Source organism: Pinus tabuliformis, chromosome 6 (assembly GCF_031772625.1).
Source record: "Pinus tabuliformis cultivar Carrire ecotype Pingquan chromosome 6, CPIR1, whole genome shotgun sequence".
NCBI classification, from domain to species: domain Eukaryota; kingdom Viridiplantae; phylum Streptophyta; class Pinopsida; order Pinales; family Pinaceae; genus Pinus; species Pinus tabuliformis.
In genome coordinates, this window is record NC_142292.1 from 588224598 (window position 1) to 588241119 (window position 16522).

Here is a 16522-nt window from a genome sequence, read left to right on the forward strand (position 1 = left end):
AAATTGTGGATGTACTACAAAAGTATTTTTTTTGGCCAAAAATATGATAGGATGTTGGAAAATATATCAGATCTTGCATTGCCTGTGCCATCGCCAAGCCAACCATAAGAAGAAAGGCCTGTACACTCCTCTGCATACTCCCAACCATCCGTGGGAATCCATCTCCATGGACTATCTATTGGTCTTCCTTCTTATACTAAGCAGGGTAATGACAATTCATTTGTGGTCGTGGACAATTTTTCTAAGATGGTTATATTGGTGGCCTACAAGAAAAGTATCACAATAGAGGACACTGCCAAACTCTTCTTTGAATGAGTGTGGGTACATTTTGGAATCCCGTAGACCATTATATCAGATCGGGATAGCAGGTTCCTAAGCACATTTTAGTCGAGCCTGTGAACATTATTGGACACCAAGCTTACCAAGTCACTGTATTCCATCCCTAGAATGGTGTCCAGACAAAGGTTGTCAACATGATGATAGTGCACATAATTCGCATGTACAACTCCAAGCATCCACAAACCTGGGATGAGAGCCTTCCCTATGTGCAACACATTTATTATAAATCTCTCCATAGCTCGACTGGCTGCAGTCCTTTTCAAGTGGGTCTAGGATTTCATCCACTATGTCTGATTGATGTTTCCATGCCTCACGCGACTTCACAAGTGAAATCCACACATGTACAGTCTAAGGTTGATAAAGCAACCAGGTTCATTGAATGCATCCAACAAATCCACCAACAGGTTCATGACATCTTGGATAAGTCCAATGCCAAGAAAAAGCAGTGACATGATCAGTATCGGGTGCCACATAAGTTTCAGGTGGGCGATAAAGTTTGGTTGCATTTGCAGAAAGAACGCCCTGTTGGAGCCCATTAGAAGTGTAACCACCTCTCCCACATTTACCTAATTTCATAAGTCTACTAGGGTAAACATGAGACGAGTGTCACTATGACATGGCCTAACCTCCTAGTTCCATTTAAGGAAGCAGGGTCTACAAATTGACCACAAACTGACATCCTACAGGGACTACAGATCACCCAGAAGCTGAGTAAACACCCCAAGTGGTCAATCCTTGAGTTGGAGCATTGTTTCACTGAAATAGACTCTCAATCACACCCTTAATACTGCTTACATGTGGTTATGAGCCTATAATCACATTCACATGCTTGCTTCCATGTGGTTATGGCATAAAATCCTCAATTCTGAGCATGTGGTCTTGAAATTTGTGCCACCTTTCCAGGATAGCTTCCAGAACATTGTCCAGAATTGCTTGAGACTTTCCAAAATCATTATTGACATGAAAACAAAGCTGGACATTCAATCTCAAATGATAAAGTTAACCTAGACTTCCTATAACACACTAGACATTTCATCAAACACGTGGAAAACATGTAATTTATAGGTCATGAATGCATATTTGATCATATTAGTATGAGGTTCATCTGAGAATCACCAAGAAGGCTCAATTCCATCTCTACATAACTGCAACAACACTTATTAGTCCATATATTCATCAACCATCATATAACTAAACAAATCATGACATTATCCATAAACAACATACATCGTGCAACCAACAAATAACCAACATAGAAATCATGGCAACTCAATCATAATATCACCAACATAATCACTCCAATTATACATGAATCACAATAGAAGAATAACTCTTATTAACATATGAAAATACCAACCAAGTCAGGGACTTCCATGTACTACTCGACCATAGATTGGGCTGAACCAATTCTCTCTTTTAGCCAATCACCCCTGCGCCATATTCCATGCATGAATGTGGGACCTCATGCAATAAACCAAGACAAAACCAACCAAGGATTCTAGAGGCCAAACCACCTCAACCCTCAACCATAGTGATTCTACCTCTACGGTCGGACATCACTAACACTAACCATATCGGTCTCTACCCAAGTTGTCCAAGGCTCTAGGAACTAGTAACTCAACCCACAACGTTCCAGGGCTCCAGATCCTTTGTCCAACTGAGCTTTAGGGACTAGTAACTCAACCCACCTGTTGTACCTTGGGAGAAATTCTATGGATGAAAGGAGATCAGTGCCCAAGACATTTATTCATAACTGTAAAAGAATTAATTGATTGTCCCATCATTTCATAAAACCCCAGAAATTTGATTAAAACCCTTTAACTTTCCATATGTGAATTAATGTTTCCAAAATGGCCTTATGATGTTGAATACAAATGAAGAAAGAACAGAAAGAAGTGATGGTGGAAAGTTTTAGATAACAAGTTGCCTTGCACATAATCTTTTATCTTCAACTTTAGAGGAAATATGATTAGCATGTAATGAAATTTAGAAAAGAGGAGCACATCATTAAGGGTTTTTAACTTTAATTCACGAAACTCAATCCTATAGCACTGTAAAATCAAAGCCCAACAACTTCATTACTCTTTTCTAAGAAGAAGAATAAACACAAGATGAAACAAGAAAAACTTATCATACCCAACAAATTTTGGAATCACTGTGAAAACTTTATTCATCAACACATGAAAAGTGAAAATGCAATGTAGTATTTGCCTCTGAGGTACAAAATTCTGGAACCCGCAAAATGTCCTAGAAAGTCTTTCTTATATGAAATTTCAAAAGGAGAGTTATAAAATTGTCAACCTTCTAAACTACTTTAGGACCAACTATCCTCTTATTCAAATATTACATTTAGAAAATAAAATTACATTGAAATGAAACATTTGTGCTAAAACATTATAAAACTTTGTCGCTGAAAACATCTTTGTTACTGGGTGATTTGTGATTCAGGAATATAAGAAGGCCCTACTCCTGCATCGGCTGCTTGAGGCAACATCCATCCTCTGCACTTTTTCCAAACATCCAATTTTGCATTTGAGCTGTTCATAAACTTGACATGAGCCATTATGAATTCAGTGATTTTGTTGTAAGTTGGATTTTCAACAAATAATGTCCTCATCATCCAAAGAAGCTGAAAGTCTTTGTGTAAATAATTAACAATAGTAGCCCCTTTAAGCATTGTTGTCTTTTCATGTGTAGAACCAATTTTTATTTTGGCTTCTACAAGCAATGTCTCATAAGTCTCCCAAGGTAGCAAGTTTCCTTGTTGATCCTAGCATGATGGTAAACCTGCCCTAGTTATTTTATCAAAAGAAGCATTAAACTTCATTACAAACTCCTTTACTTCTTTGAGCTTCTTCTCAGCTATTTTTCTATATAAATTCTTCACTGTTGCTTTATTGATTTCCATTACATACTCAATCCTATCTTCAATTCCAACGTCTCTTAACTCCTGTGAAGACTTAGAATTCAGAAAATCAATCATCTTCTTAGCAAATTGAGCTCTTTGTCATATTTTTTTTTAGTAGCAATGATTAAACCCTCCAGATCCCTGACAATAACCTTTTCTTCCTCAACAATAAGCAAGAATCTCCAAATATTTTTTACTGTATTTATAATATCATTCCACAAGATTTCCCTTTCCTGAATGAGGGACATGTTCCCTTTTACCTTTTCTTTCAGCTCTTTGATTTCCTGGTAGGCAAGTTGGTAGTCATTTATGTATTTCTTAGCAGTCTCTTTTTCCATGAATAATTCATGTTCAGTGGCTTTGATGACCTTCATTGCATTGTCAAAATCATTTTGATTCTTCTTCATTTCATTTTTAGCAATTTTCAACTCAGTCATGACCTAAGTTAGTTTTGCAGTTGGGTCTTCAGAATCTGCTTGCACCAGAATTGTACAAACATGTGAGTCAATTTTCTGCTGCAAGGAAACATTCACTTATTTTAACTTAGCCACTTCTTCGTTCCTCTATAATAATTCATTAGTCAACACTTCTTTCTCTTTTTCAACATGTGCTACCTCTATAGCCATTGGATGTTCTACATAAGGTAATTGCAATTTCTTCTTGAGAATATGGATCTTTGCCTCCTTGCCTTGCAACAATTTTTGAACTGCACTCCTATCTTCAGGGTTTGTTAGGGTCCTATAATTTATAGGATCTCAAGGTAATTGAGTATTGTATCCAAGGAATCTTAATTTGTAAATAATTTTTAATCTGCCAATGATTTCCAAAAAGAAAAAGTAAAAAAATTAATAATTAGAAATTAGAAAAAAATGAAAAGAGGGTACAAAGAAGAAAAATAAAGAGAAAAACAAGAATATTGAAAAAGAAGAAAAGATTAAACCCCACCAAAATAAAAAAAAATAAAAAAATAATACTGAAAGGGTTGCAAGTCTAAATGCCACTACTCATAGATAGTTTTTGCTTCATTTCTATAAAATAAAAGTTGTGTGCAACTTGTTAAAAATGCCACAATCACTACTCATAGTTTAATCATGATTAAACTCCTTTCAATTTTTGTAAATTAAGATAGAGAATAAAACTTTACCCAACAGTTTAACCTGGGTAAATCATTAGTTAGGTAGAAAATGATATTGATCCAACTGTTTAATCTGGATCAATAGGAGAAATAAGGGTAGGTTAGGTAGTTTTTTATTCTGTATAAAAGAAAATAAAAATGGGTTTGCTAATTTAAGTGCACCCTAGAGACAACAAATAAAAATGCTAGTCTAGCTAAGGGTAGGTAGATTAGGTGATTTGGTAAATATTTTCCTATATAAATTTTATCCTAAGTTTTGAGGATATCATGAAAGGTCATAATATGCATGATGGGATAAAGTATTTCAAAATGTTTCATTATTCATCCCTTATCCTAAGTTCAAAGGAGAAACATGTGCGCTAGGTTAAAATTACTTTATATATGACATTTTCCCTTATCCTAAGTCTGGAAAGAAATATCAAAAGAGCAAGGGGACAAATCTAGTTTGTCATTTATGGATAAAGTTCAACCTTTTGAAGGCATCAGGATTTGATCCCACAATTGATCGACATACCTCATCTGTTTTCACCCCCCCTTCGCATTTTGCCTTTACCACCCTTGGGGGGGTCTGGAAAGCAGTTTCCCTGCCGGGCCCCATCCCTTACTTGTCGCCTTGTGGTGATTTCACACCCCTCACTAAAACCGTTAACCGCCTGCTACCCCCTCTAGAAACCACCTTTCCCTTATCCATATTGTCGCACCCCACCAGTCTTCCTCCACCACATGGCATGACCATTGGACCAATTAAATGTGTTCCTGGCCAAATAACCATTCTTCATTTATTTTGATTTCTCCCAGCTAACTGTTTAGCCTTACAGTCCTACACCATTTCCAACGGGAAATTTGTCACAGTGCTTAAATACCTCTAAGCCTGTCATTCTCACCCCTTTTCACTCATGATTGTTTCTGTTATTCATAATTTCCCACAATGATCTCCATAAGAGAATTTCCGCATCTAGGACTACGACATACACTGGAATTCCCTTTCCTTTTCACCTGAAAAATCGTTATTGCTTTTTTGTTCGTTAAGCTCCTCCACAATTTCTTCCTACACTCTGAATTTTACAGTCATGCCTCCCAAAACTAAAACTCAAGATAAACCTATTAATACTTTAATTCCCCCTACGGTAGATTTAGATCATACACCTTTAGCTGATAGGTATTATAGAATAAGTGAAACTCTGTGTGATTTTGATTTTCTGGAATTGCATTGCTAGTTAGAGGATAAGCACAGAGATAAAATTGATGAGATTGGGCTCTGGGAGTCAAACCTCCCCCATTATATTTTCCACCTTGACATTCCAAGCCCCAGAATTTACCAGAAGATGTCAAGCATGCTATGTCCTTGCCCAAAAGCCATCATTGCCCCTACAGGTGGAATTATTTTCACCATCACAGCCTAGTCCATTAACCAAATGATGTTGGGCCTCACTGTGGAAAATGCTACCCCTTTCTCCCTAGAAGCCCTCACCAAGCTTTATCAAAATCTGGAATTTGCCACCAGAGCCAAATTTTTCGAGATTTTCTTGCCAAAGAATGCCCAATTACCCAAAAAGAATCCTCCATATCCTTCTTCCATTTTCCCTGAGTAGGCCAAACAGATTATCTCCACGATTTCTCACATTTTAGGCTATCATTCTAATCATTGGGTAGATGAGTCCATTTTAGGATTCCTCTCCATATTTTCCACAGACAGCAAGCCCTCCATGATGTTCAAATTCAGTCAATTCTTGGCTGACAACATCCATGAGAAATTTATTAAGTTTCCTACAGAGAAGATGTTCAATTACACCTCTGTGTTGATTTATATGTTCCTTTATTATCAAGAAGACAACTTCAATTTTGCATTGCTGAAGCTGGATGATGCAGGGAACCAGCAACCGGTGATCTTTTGGACCTCATTGGTCATGAAAGAACGACAAGAATTCACCTACAAACATTTGATTGAAGACTTTTTTCATCCAGCCATGAACATTCTGAACAGTGCAGTACATCCCAGGATTAGTGAGGAGATCAAAAGAATTTTACACTTGCTAGATCAAGCAAAGACTGGAGATTGGTACCTGTACCAAAATTACACAAAAATTAGGGTATACGGTTGTGAATTGGCCCCCTATAAACTCCCGAAATACATCCCAATGAGAATATTTTCACTTGAGTATATCAGGCAGATGTGAAACTCAAATGATGTTCACTTTATAGAGGCCAAGAAGAAGGCACAATTCAGGATAAAGACATAGGTGGGCCCATTTGTGTGAAGCACAAGAACAAAAAGTGAAGAGGAAGATAGAATACTGAAGGAAATGAAGTTCAGTTTGAGCTTTACATGGTCTTATGACCCCTGTGGCATCATCTCAAAGCTCAGAGTGGAAAACAAGAACACTCCTTACATTCATACTTCAAGGCCAGACATAGAGCAGTATGCCAATCAGTTGGAGTGGTTAGAAAATACCTTGCAGGAAGCTGAAGAGCAGCTTGTTTCTACTTCTAGTTTGCAGACTCCTGTTCCTCAGGAAAAATCAAGCAAAAGGCAGAGGGAGGAAGGATCATCATCTACTACTGGAAGTGAAGCTAGAGAATTCAGAATCAGTTATAGAAAGAGAGCAAAGGTAACTCCCAGAGCAGAAGTAGACAATGAAAATGAAGAGAAGGCAGCCATCATCATCATAGATTCACCAACTAAAACTACCAAATTCACTACATCTCCTTCTCAACCTTCATCTTCACAAGGTTATAAGGAAACTAAGATGGAATTACAAACTTTCCAAACAGATAAAGAGAAGACAATTTTCGACAGGTACAGGGAGATAAATCTCAGAAATGAAATTCTGAAGAATAACACTTATAACCAATTCTAGAAGCAGACCTCCAACCCACAGAGGAGGTTGCTATCAATTTTTGACACAGAGCATGTTAAAATGCAAATCGCCTTTCTTGAGGCCCGGATTCCACAACCAAAATCAACAGCAAACTACAAGCATACCACCTTTGAATTTAGCACAAAGGACATACATCCCATTTATCAAATGGAGATGCACAAGCAAACTAGTGAAATTATATCTTCCACTCTAACCCACACTAATGTCACTATCTAAATTGCAAGTTTCTTTTGCAAATGTCCAGTCACAGCTGAAGATGGAGAAAGTGTCCTCCTTTGCCAAAGATAACAGGATCAAGTCTCTGGAAGACTTGGTGATTAAGATAGGGTATGACCCTAAAGATGTTAATGCTGCTGAGGAGATTGTTAAAAAAAGAACATGGGCATTACAACATTGAGGAAACAACTCAAGCTACCAACCACAGAAGATCCAATGACTAAGGATATTGAAGAGGGTGAGGCACAAAAAGAAGATATGATGAAATTAATCATAGAACAGAATGTGCAGATTAGGCAGATGGAGGCAGAGTTGGAGAAACTGATAAAGGAGAAGGAAGACAGTCTGAAGATGGCCATTGTCCCCCTAGATGTTGTACCTATTTCTCGGCTTCCATCAATAGAAGCAACCACTGCTACTACTTCTTCCACTCAAACTACAAGTGCTGAACAGGTAACCCAGACACTACAAAACATGTCACTATAGTCAAAGGAGATTGAGACTTTGCAGAGCCAAATCAAAGCTTTGGAAGTGAAAAAGGCCAAAGTTGAAGCTGCTCGGACTGCTGAATTGGAGAAATCCCAGAGACTATTGGAAAAGTTGCGCCAGGTAGAGAGAGACACTTCAATTGGTCAAACCTTGGCCCAAGCCAAGGAAACTATTTGGATGAATATATTAGACTCTATGAATGAGATTTGGCCTTCTATCCAAATCATATTTGAGCAGAAAGAGCTAATAGAGAAGGCTATAGAAACTATTGTGCAAGGAAGAGAAAATCTGGGAGAGATGCCAACAGAAGCTACTAATATAATTAAGTTCTTAAACTCAAAGTCCATATATGAGCTGGAGGAAGTAGGAGTCAGTGATAGAACTGCCACCATTCTGGAAGTCAAGAAAGTCTTGACAAAGAGAAATCTCATTGATCAGTTGGAAGAAAGGTGTGAAACCTTAGAGCTGCAGGTAAACAAGTTTACAAATAGAATTGAAGCCTTAATGCAAAAGGGACTGCCCAGTATCTATGTCATAAATGACAAGTTGATCACTTAGGAAGACTATATCCTGAAGATGAAAGAAGTGGCTAAAAGCAGCATTAAGTTCAGTGGAATTAAAGGAAGTATGGAAACAAAGGCATTCCTGGAGACCATGTCAAATGATTTCCATGTGCAGAATGAGGTAAAACATATTTTTACCATAAAACCAACTTTTTCCAAATACACAGAGGTAGATGAAATTACCGTAGGGTAACAAAGTTGACAGTGCCAGTAAAACAACTTGTCAATGCAGCTGCTATCACAATGGTCAGTTCAGCATCACAACATTGTTTCTGGTTGACTCAACAACCGAAACCATCAAAACTGGGCCACCTTTCTCTTCAACAGCCTACGTGGCCTATTCTTTTTCCAGGATTAGATGATATAGTTTGTAATTAGGCTAATAATACATTGTCGGTTTTGACAACGTTTTTTAAAGCAATTTTGTAATTTTTCATTATAAATACTTCATTGTTTGAAGTATCAAAGGTTTATTTACAAATGTATTTTCCTTCTACATATTGTAATTTTCAAAGCATTGGAGCATCAATAATATAAGGACCTTTCACAGGATTCATGTGGTGTACTAATGGTGATGTGTCTCTTCTGTATATTTGTTTAAACGTTGTTTTTCCTTTCTATTTTATTCTAAATTTCTGAATTAATCAACAGAAACTATGATAAATAGGATACGTTATTTAGAGTACCCTATTTTGGTTGTTGTTAATTTTAATGTTTTCCACTAAAGTCAAATCTAGGAATTCTTAATTGCTCCTGGATTTCTACTGAACCTTACTTTTTTGCTATTCCACAATTCATTTAATTTCTGAAAAGATCCAAATAGTGCAACTTAGCTTGCCCTATGATAACCCCTCCAAAAATTGATGCAAAACTCCAATTTTATTTATAGAATCCATAGCCCAATGGAATTATAACACTCAAATCAACCAAACCAATCAAACAAAAAAAACAAGTACAATCATAGATAGCCTAAAACTTACACTAAAACAAAGCTAAATTAAATAGAGGTCCCTCTCTGGAGCTGGTAGGGCTAGATCCCAGCTCCCAAAGTGGTTTTGATGTTGTCCTATGTGTTTACTCCCTCAACCTCAAAAATACAGAATGACAACATAGTGGCGACCATATTGGGGAAGAATACTTCTTAATTCGAAACATCATTATTCCCTAGTTTTTAATCAGTGTTTCAAAAAACAACTTTTATATCATTATTATGGATTACATGATCCGAGGTTGTTATTTTGTAAATATTCTACTATGTCATTGATTTTATTTTAATAAACCTGGCTCCCAAAAGAATTTTCACTAGATCTCACCCTAACCCTAATCCTGTTGAATTCGTAAATAACCCTAAGAAGTTGGTGAGAAAGAAGAGTTTTACAGAGAGTCAAGATAGTAATAGCCCATTGTCTAGATTCAATTCTCTTCCTAAGAATATTCCTTTGTCAAGGTCTAATTCACTCCCAGAGAAATTTGAAACTATACAAGATATAGAGTTTGATTTGCCTTTCCAGCATAGTTTGTTTAGATCAAAGTCTAAGGCTTTTGTAGACCAAACTGTCATTGATAAATCCATATTGCAACCATACATACCCTAGGCCCAGCATTTTGAAGCAGATCCTGATCTAGAATCCTTACAACAATTTGAGAAATTACAAGGTCTAGTTTCAGTGTTAGATCAAGTTATTGAAGAAGCTTTTATTCAACAATCTGTTGAATTTTCTACTTTAACAGTTGCAACAGCCTCTTTGTCTAGCCAGTCTTCCTAGTATGTTCATCAACAACCTCCCAGTCCTACTCATTCCATAGTTTCAACTTCCTCATCTATGATCCCTCAAATTGTTATTCTTACTATCCGTGTAGTTATCAAAACTACACCTCCATTAGGTCCATCTCCAAGTCAATATTCCGGAACAGTTATGGCAAGGAGGTATGCACCTTTGGTGTTACAAGGCTAGCTAAATGCTATGCCTGGAGATTACCAATCTAAAATTGTGACCTTTGATAACACTGGTTTTGATATTGCTCAACAGCATTTGGATAGGATGAATGATGTGTTTGACCTTCAAGAAGTAGATGAAGATGATGTTAAAATGATATAGCTCAAAGTTTAGGAGGTGATGTCAAAAAATGGTTTAGGGGTTTACCTACAGGAAGTATAGCCAACCTTGAAGCTTTCCATCAAACTTTCCTAGCTAGATGGGAGATCAAGAAAAATCCACTTCAACTCCTAAATGAATATAAAAGGTTGAAAAGAAAACCAAATGAAAGTGTGGAAGAATATTGTGAATGGTTCAATATTGTTTTCAATGCCATTCCACAAGACATCAAGCCCTCCCCTGGCCTAGCTCTAATTGATTTTCTAGATGGTTTCGATGTAGACATGGAATATCAACTTAGAAAGAGAGACCTGACAACTTTGGAAGAAATGAAAGCAAATGCAATTAAATTTGAAGCTAACATTCTGGCCAAGAAGGCCAAACTGAATTCTGAACGAAGAGTTGCCATAAAAGAAGAACCTTCTACTTCTACTATTGATCATAAAATTGATAACTTAGTGAGAATAGTGAATCAGGTGATGCAAAGAGTAAACATTAATGACCAAACTCGAGTAAGAGAGAACCAAAATGCCCCTTAAACTAGAAACCAAAACTTTAGAAGGAATGTTTCCCAAATTAAACAAAGAGAACAAAAGGGTCCAGACTAGCAGGTTTGGCCTCCTTTTCAGGAAAATTACACAGATGATGAGGGGAATATTGTGGAATATTGTAATCAAATAGATTTTATGGGAATAAGCAATGATGAAACAATTTTCCTGAGTCAAGAGGAGCATAAAAATTTTCTCCTAGCCCAAAATGAATTGGATTCTGAAGAGTCAGATGAATATAAACAAGGGTTTGAAAATGCCATAATGGAATTCTACATGAAGTACAACCTTAGGAGCAAAAAGAATCCAGACACTCTCAATGCCAAAAGCTCAGATAATCCTGCTAAAAAATCATCTGAAATTGAACCTAGGAAAGCCATAGACAGTCTTCCTAAGAAAACTGTGGATAATTCTGGTAAGAAAAAAGTAGAAATGCCTGTTAAAAAGGTTGTTGACAATGTTTCTAAAACTACTCAAACATATGTCCCAACCACCAGTTAACAAAAAGAGTTAATGAATAAACAAATCACGAATCAATTTGCACTTCCTAACTTAAGTAAGACTCAAACATCGTTCAAATTTTGAGAATGAACTGGAAAAATTTAAAATCCCCATTTCTCTCACAGAATTAATGAGTAAAAACATGTACAGAACCCAAGTAATGAAATATTTAAACATAGGGGAAAACAATGACTCTGTGAATCTGAATGATGATCATCTTGAAATCTTGTTTGGACCAGAATTTGAAGGCAAACCATAGGAAGGGGGTGTTCCTCCATTCTATGTTAGCCTGAATATTCATGAAAAAATTCTCCATAATGCTATGTTAGATTCAGGTGCCTCCCACAATTTAATGCCTAAAGCTGTTATGGAGAAATTAGGACTTGAAATTACTAGACCTTACAAAGACCTGTACTCCTTTGATTCCAAAAAACCCAGATTCCTAGGTCTTATAAAAGACCTATGTGATACTTTAGCCCAAATCCCTGCTAAAAGTCTAGTAATGGACATAGTGGTTGCAGATATTCCCCCTAAGTATGGCATGTTGTTGTCACGCTCATGGGGAGAAAAATTACAAGGTACCCTATAGATGGATATGACCTTTGCTACCATACCAGTCTTTGGGAAACAAAGAAGACTATATAGGGAAACCTTGATGAAATTCATGGTGAGTAGTCAAGACAAACCTCACAACTATCCACTTTATTCTGTTCATTCGGATTTGGATTCTTTCATTCTTTACAGTGATGGGGATGTCAACACTCAAGTGATCAATGTTGAAACTGAAATTTATAAAATAGACCCAGCCCAAACACAAATAAAAGAATTGAATACTCCTCCTGAACCTCTTTGGAATATGATTTTTGGTGGCTCCTGTAGTAAATATGGCTTTGGAGCAGGAATTGGGTAGTGAACACAAGAAATAATCATGTTGAGGGTTACTCATATAGGCTTAATTTTCAAAGTACTAATAACATTGCAAAGTATGAAGCCCTTATTTTAGGATTGCAGTTGTTAGAAAAGTTAGGTGCTAAAAGAATCTTCATTCAAGGGGATGCTGACTTAATTGTCAAAAAAATTAAAGGACAATATTCACCCAAACATCCTAGGATGAAAGCATACAGAAATGATGTGCTTGACTTCCTAGAGAATTTTCTTGAATATGACCTTTCTGCAGTTCCAAGAAAACAAAACATCATTCCAAATAATATCGATTTTTAAACTAACTCTTGTAAAATGCCTTATCCTAATCAAGAATATGTACAGGAGGTAAAACATCGACCAACTGTACCTAATAACATGAGATATTAGCTGGTGTTTGGAAATGATAAACATATTGAAAGTTTCCTGCAATCAAAAGATGAATTTCAAGATGACAATATTGATTTAGAATATGAAGTAGATAGTCAAATTGTTGAGCATCCTAGTCCAGAAAGGCAATTAGATAATTTAGATGTAAATACAACCGTAGATGAAGTTGTAAATAAACTATAATTGCTTGAGATAGATCCAGAAAAGGAAGAATTTGAAACACTCCATCTTAAAGATAATATTTTGCCTAGGGGTCTAGCTCCACTAGAAAAATTATTTGATTTCAATGATGTGGCTAAAAAACCTAAGATTGAGCCCTCATGAACAACTGTTGAAGATTGTAATTTAGGTGTTGAAAAGGACCAAAAAATCATAAAATTGTCTAAATTAATCCCAGCAGCTGAAAAATAAAAATATATTGCTTTATTCAAGGAGTTTAGTGATGCTTTTGCCTATAGCTATGAAGATCATAAAACATATGATACAAAAATTATACAACACAAAATTCCAATTAAAGAAGATCAGAAACCCTTTAAACAAAAACTTCATAGAATAAACCCTGTTCTGATGCCTTTAATTGAGAAGGAAATCAAAATAATGTACGATTCTAAAATCAAAGTTCCTCTTAGGTACTCTAAATTGGTTTCCAATATTGTGCCAACCAGGAAGAAAAATGGTGAAATCAGATTGTGTATAGATTTTAGAAACCTAAATAAAGTTTCCCTAAAAGACAACTATCCTTACCTAAAAATGGATCATATTTTGCAAAAGGTAGTTGGATCTTCTAGGATATCTTTACTAGATGAATTCTCAGGTTATAATCAAGTCTTAGTTCATCTAGAAGATCAGGACAAAACAACCTTTACCACTCCACAGGTACCTTCATGTATGTGAAGATGCCTTTTGGATTAATGAATGTTGGGGCCACATTTCAAAGAGAAATGGATATTTCTTTTGCTGATGAAATTGACAGATTTATTGTGATCTATCTATATGACATAATTGTATATTCTAAATCTAATGAAGAGCATCTCATGCACCTGAGAAGAGTATTTGAAAAATGTAGGAGGTTTGGGATTTCACTAAATCCTAAGAAAACAATGTTTGGACTTGAAGAAGGAAAAATTATTGGTCACATCATATCTATGGAAAGTACTAAAATTGATCCTAAAAGGATTGAGGTATTTTGGAAATAAATCACCCAAGAAATATTAAAGAAATTCAGTCATTTATTGGGAGAATAGACTTCCTGAGAAGATTTATCCCTAACCTTGCAGAACTTCTCAGAAACATCACAAACATGCTAAAACAAGATTCTGAAATCAGGTGGAACCTTGAAGCTAGGTAATCATTTGACCAGTTTAAGCATGCATTAACAAAGGCATCGGTCCTTATTAGTCCATATTTTACTAAAGTTTTTATAATTTTTTTCATTTTCTTTTGAACATACTGTTGCAGTTTCCCTTTTGCAGAAAAATGTTAATGGATATGAACAACCCATTGCCTTCTTTAGCAAGGCTTTAAGGGATGTTGCACTCAAGTACAACATAATGGAAAAACAGGCTTTTGCACTGATAAAAGCAATTAAATATTTCAGAGTATATATACTTCATTCTCATATAATTTCTTATGTACCGAACGTTGTAATCAAAGATATTTTGACATAGAATGGACCAGATAAAAAAAGAGGCAAACGGATTGCCATCATACTGGAATATGACATGGAAATCAAGCCAACCAAGCTTATTAAAGGACAAGGATTAGCCAAATTGATGGATGAATCTAATTTTAATGCTTTAGATATCAACTTTGTAGCTGAGTTGGATGAAATGAGGCTTTCATGACCTCACCCTGGTATGTAGGCCTTATTTATGTTTTATTTAATTTAAATGCTTCTCTTGGGCTAACAAAAACAAAGGCTAGATTTATGAAGCTAAAAGCAGTTAAATTTTGCATCATAGAAAATATTTTGTATTGGAAAGATGCTAGTGGTCTTCTACTAAAGTATCTATTGAGTGATGATGTAGAAAGAATAATGAAGCAATTCCATGAAGATGACTGTGGTGGCCATCTGTATTGGAAAACCACTGCCAATAAGATCGTTAGAGTTGGTTTTTACTGGCCTACACTTTTTCCAGATGTTCATAAGAAGGTAACCTCTTGCCACAAGTATCAAATATTAGAGGGAAAAAGAAAACTTTTTCCTTTACCTTTGAAGCCCATATCTGTTGAAAGCGCTTTCCAACAATGGGGATTGGATTTCATTAGAAAAATTCATCCCCCATCCTCTACTCAACATAAATGGATCCTTACCGCTACTGACTACTTCACCAAGTGGATTGAGGCCACTCTTTCTAGACTAGCCGCAGATGTTGTGATCATAAAATTATTAGAAACCAACATCCTATCTAGATTTGGCTGCCCAAACAAGCTCATTACAGACAATGTTGCAGCCTTTAGGTCTAAGAAAATGATAGACTTCTACAATAAATACCATATCACTTTGGGGAATTCAAATGCTTATTACCCACAAGGTAATGGGTTGGCTGAATCTTCAAATAAAATTTTGGTAAATATCATCAAGAAGCTATTGGCAAACAATAAAAATTTGTGGCACAACAAGCTCATACATGCACTTTGGTATGATAGGCTCACCACAAAGGAATCAATTGGCGTGTCACCATACCAATTGGTTTATGGAATGGATTATGCTTTTCCGTCCTCTTTGGGAGTTCCAGCCATGAAGTTAATTCCAGAATTGCAGGCTGAGTTGAATGATATTCAAAGGAGGATTGATCAAACAATCCAGTTACAGCAATCCAGGGAAGAAGTTTATAATAAGGCTCAAGTCATCCATGAGAACATTAAGAAAGTTTTTTATAGAAGGACAAAAGCAGATGATTTCACCATTGGTGAAAAAGTCTTAAAGTGGGATTCACGAAGAGAGGATAAAGGGAAGCATGGAAATTTTGACAATTTATGGATGGGACCTTATTTCATTTATGCTTTTAGAGGGAATAATGCATTTTCTTATCAAAAATTTGGATGGGATAGAATTACCTAGTGGACCTGACAATGACAGGATGCCAAAAAACTATTTCTCTTAGTAGTAGAGATTTTCTTGCCATTTATCATTGTAAATATCATTGCCCTTATTGTTTCGATTAGGTGACCTATTAACAGAAGTTGAAGCACGCAGAGAAGGCCTTGAGCTTCTATTGATGAATTACCATAAGTACTACAACAAAGAAATCAGAGGTGGATGTTGCTGAAATAACAACTCAAGGCTATTGATCAAATGTTCTTGGCACCTCAAAGGGAGAGTTCCATCCCCAGCTGGAGCCACTGTTAGGGTCCTATAATTTATAGGATCTCAAGGTAATTGAGTAGTGTATTTCAGGAATCTTGTTTTGTAAATAATTGTCAATTTTCCAATGATTTCCAAAAAAATAAAAAAATGAAAAGAGGGTATAAAGAAGAAAAATAAAGAGAAAAGAAAGAATATTGAAAAAGAAGAAAAGATTGAACCCCACCAAA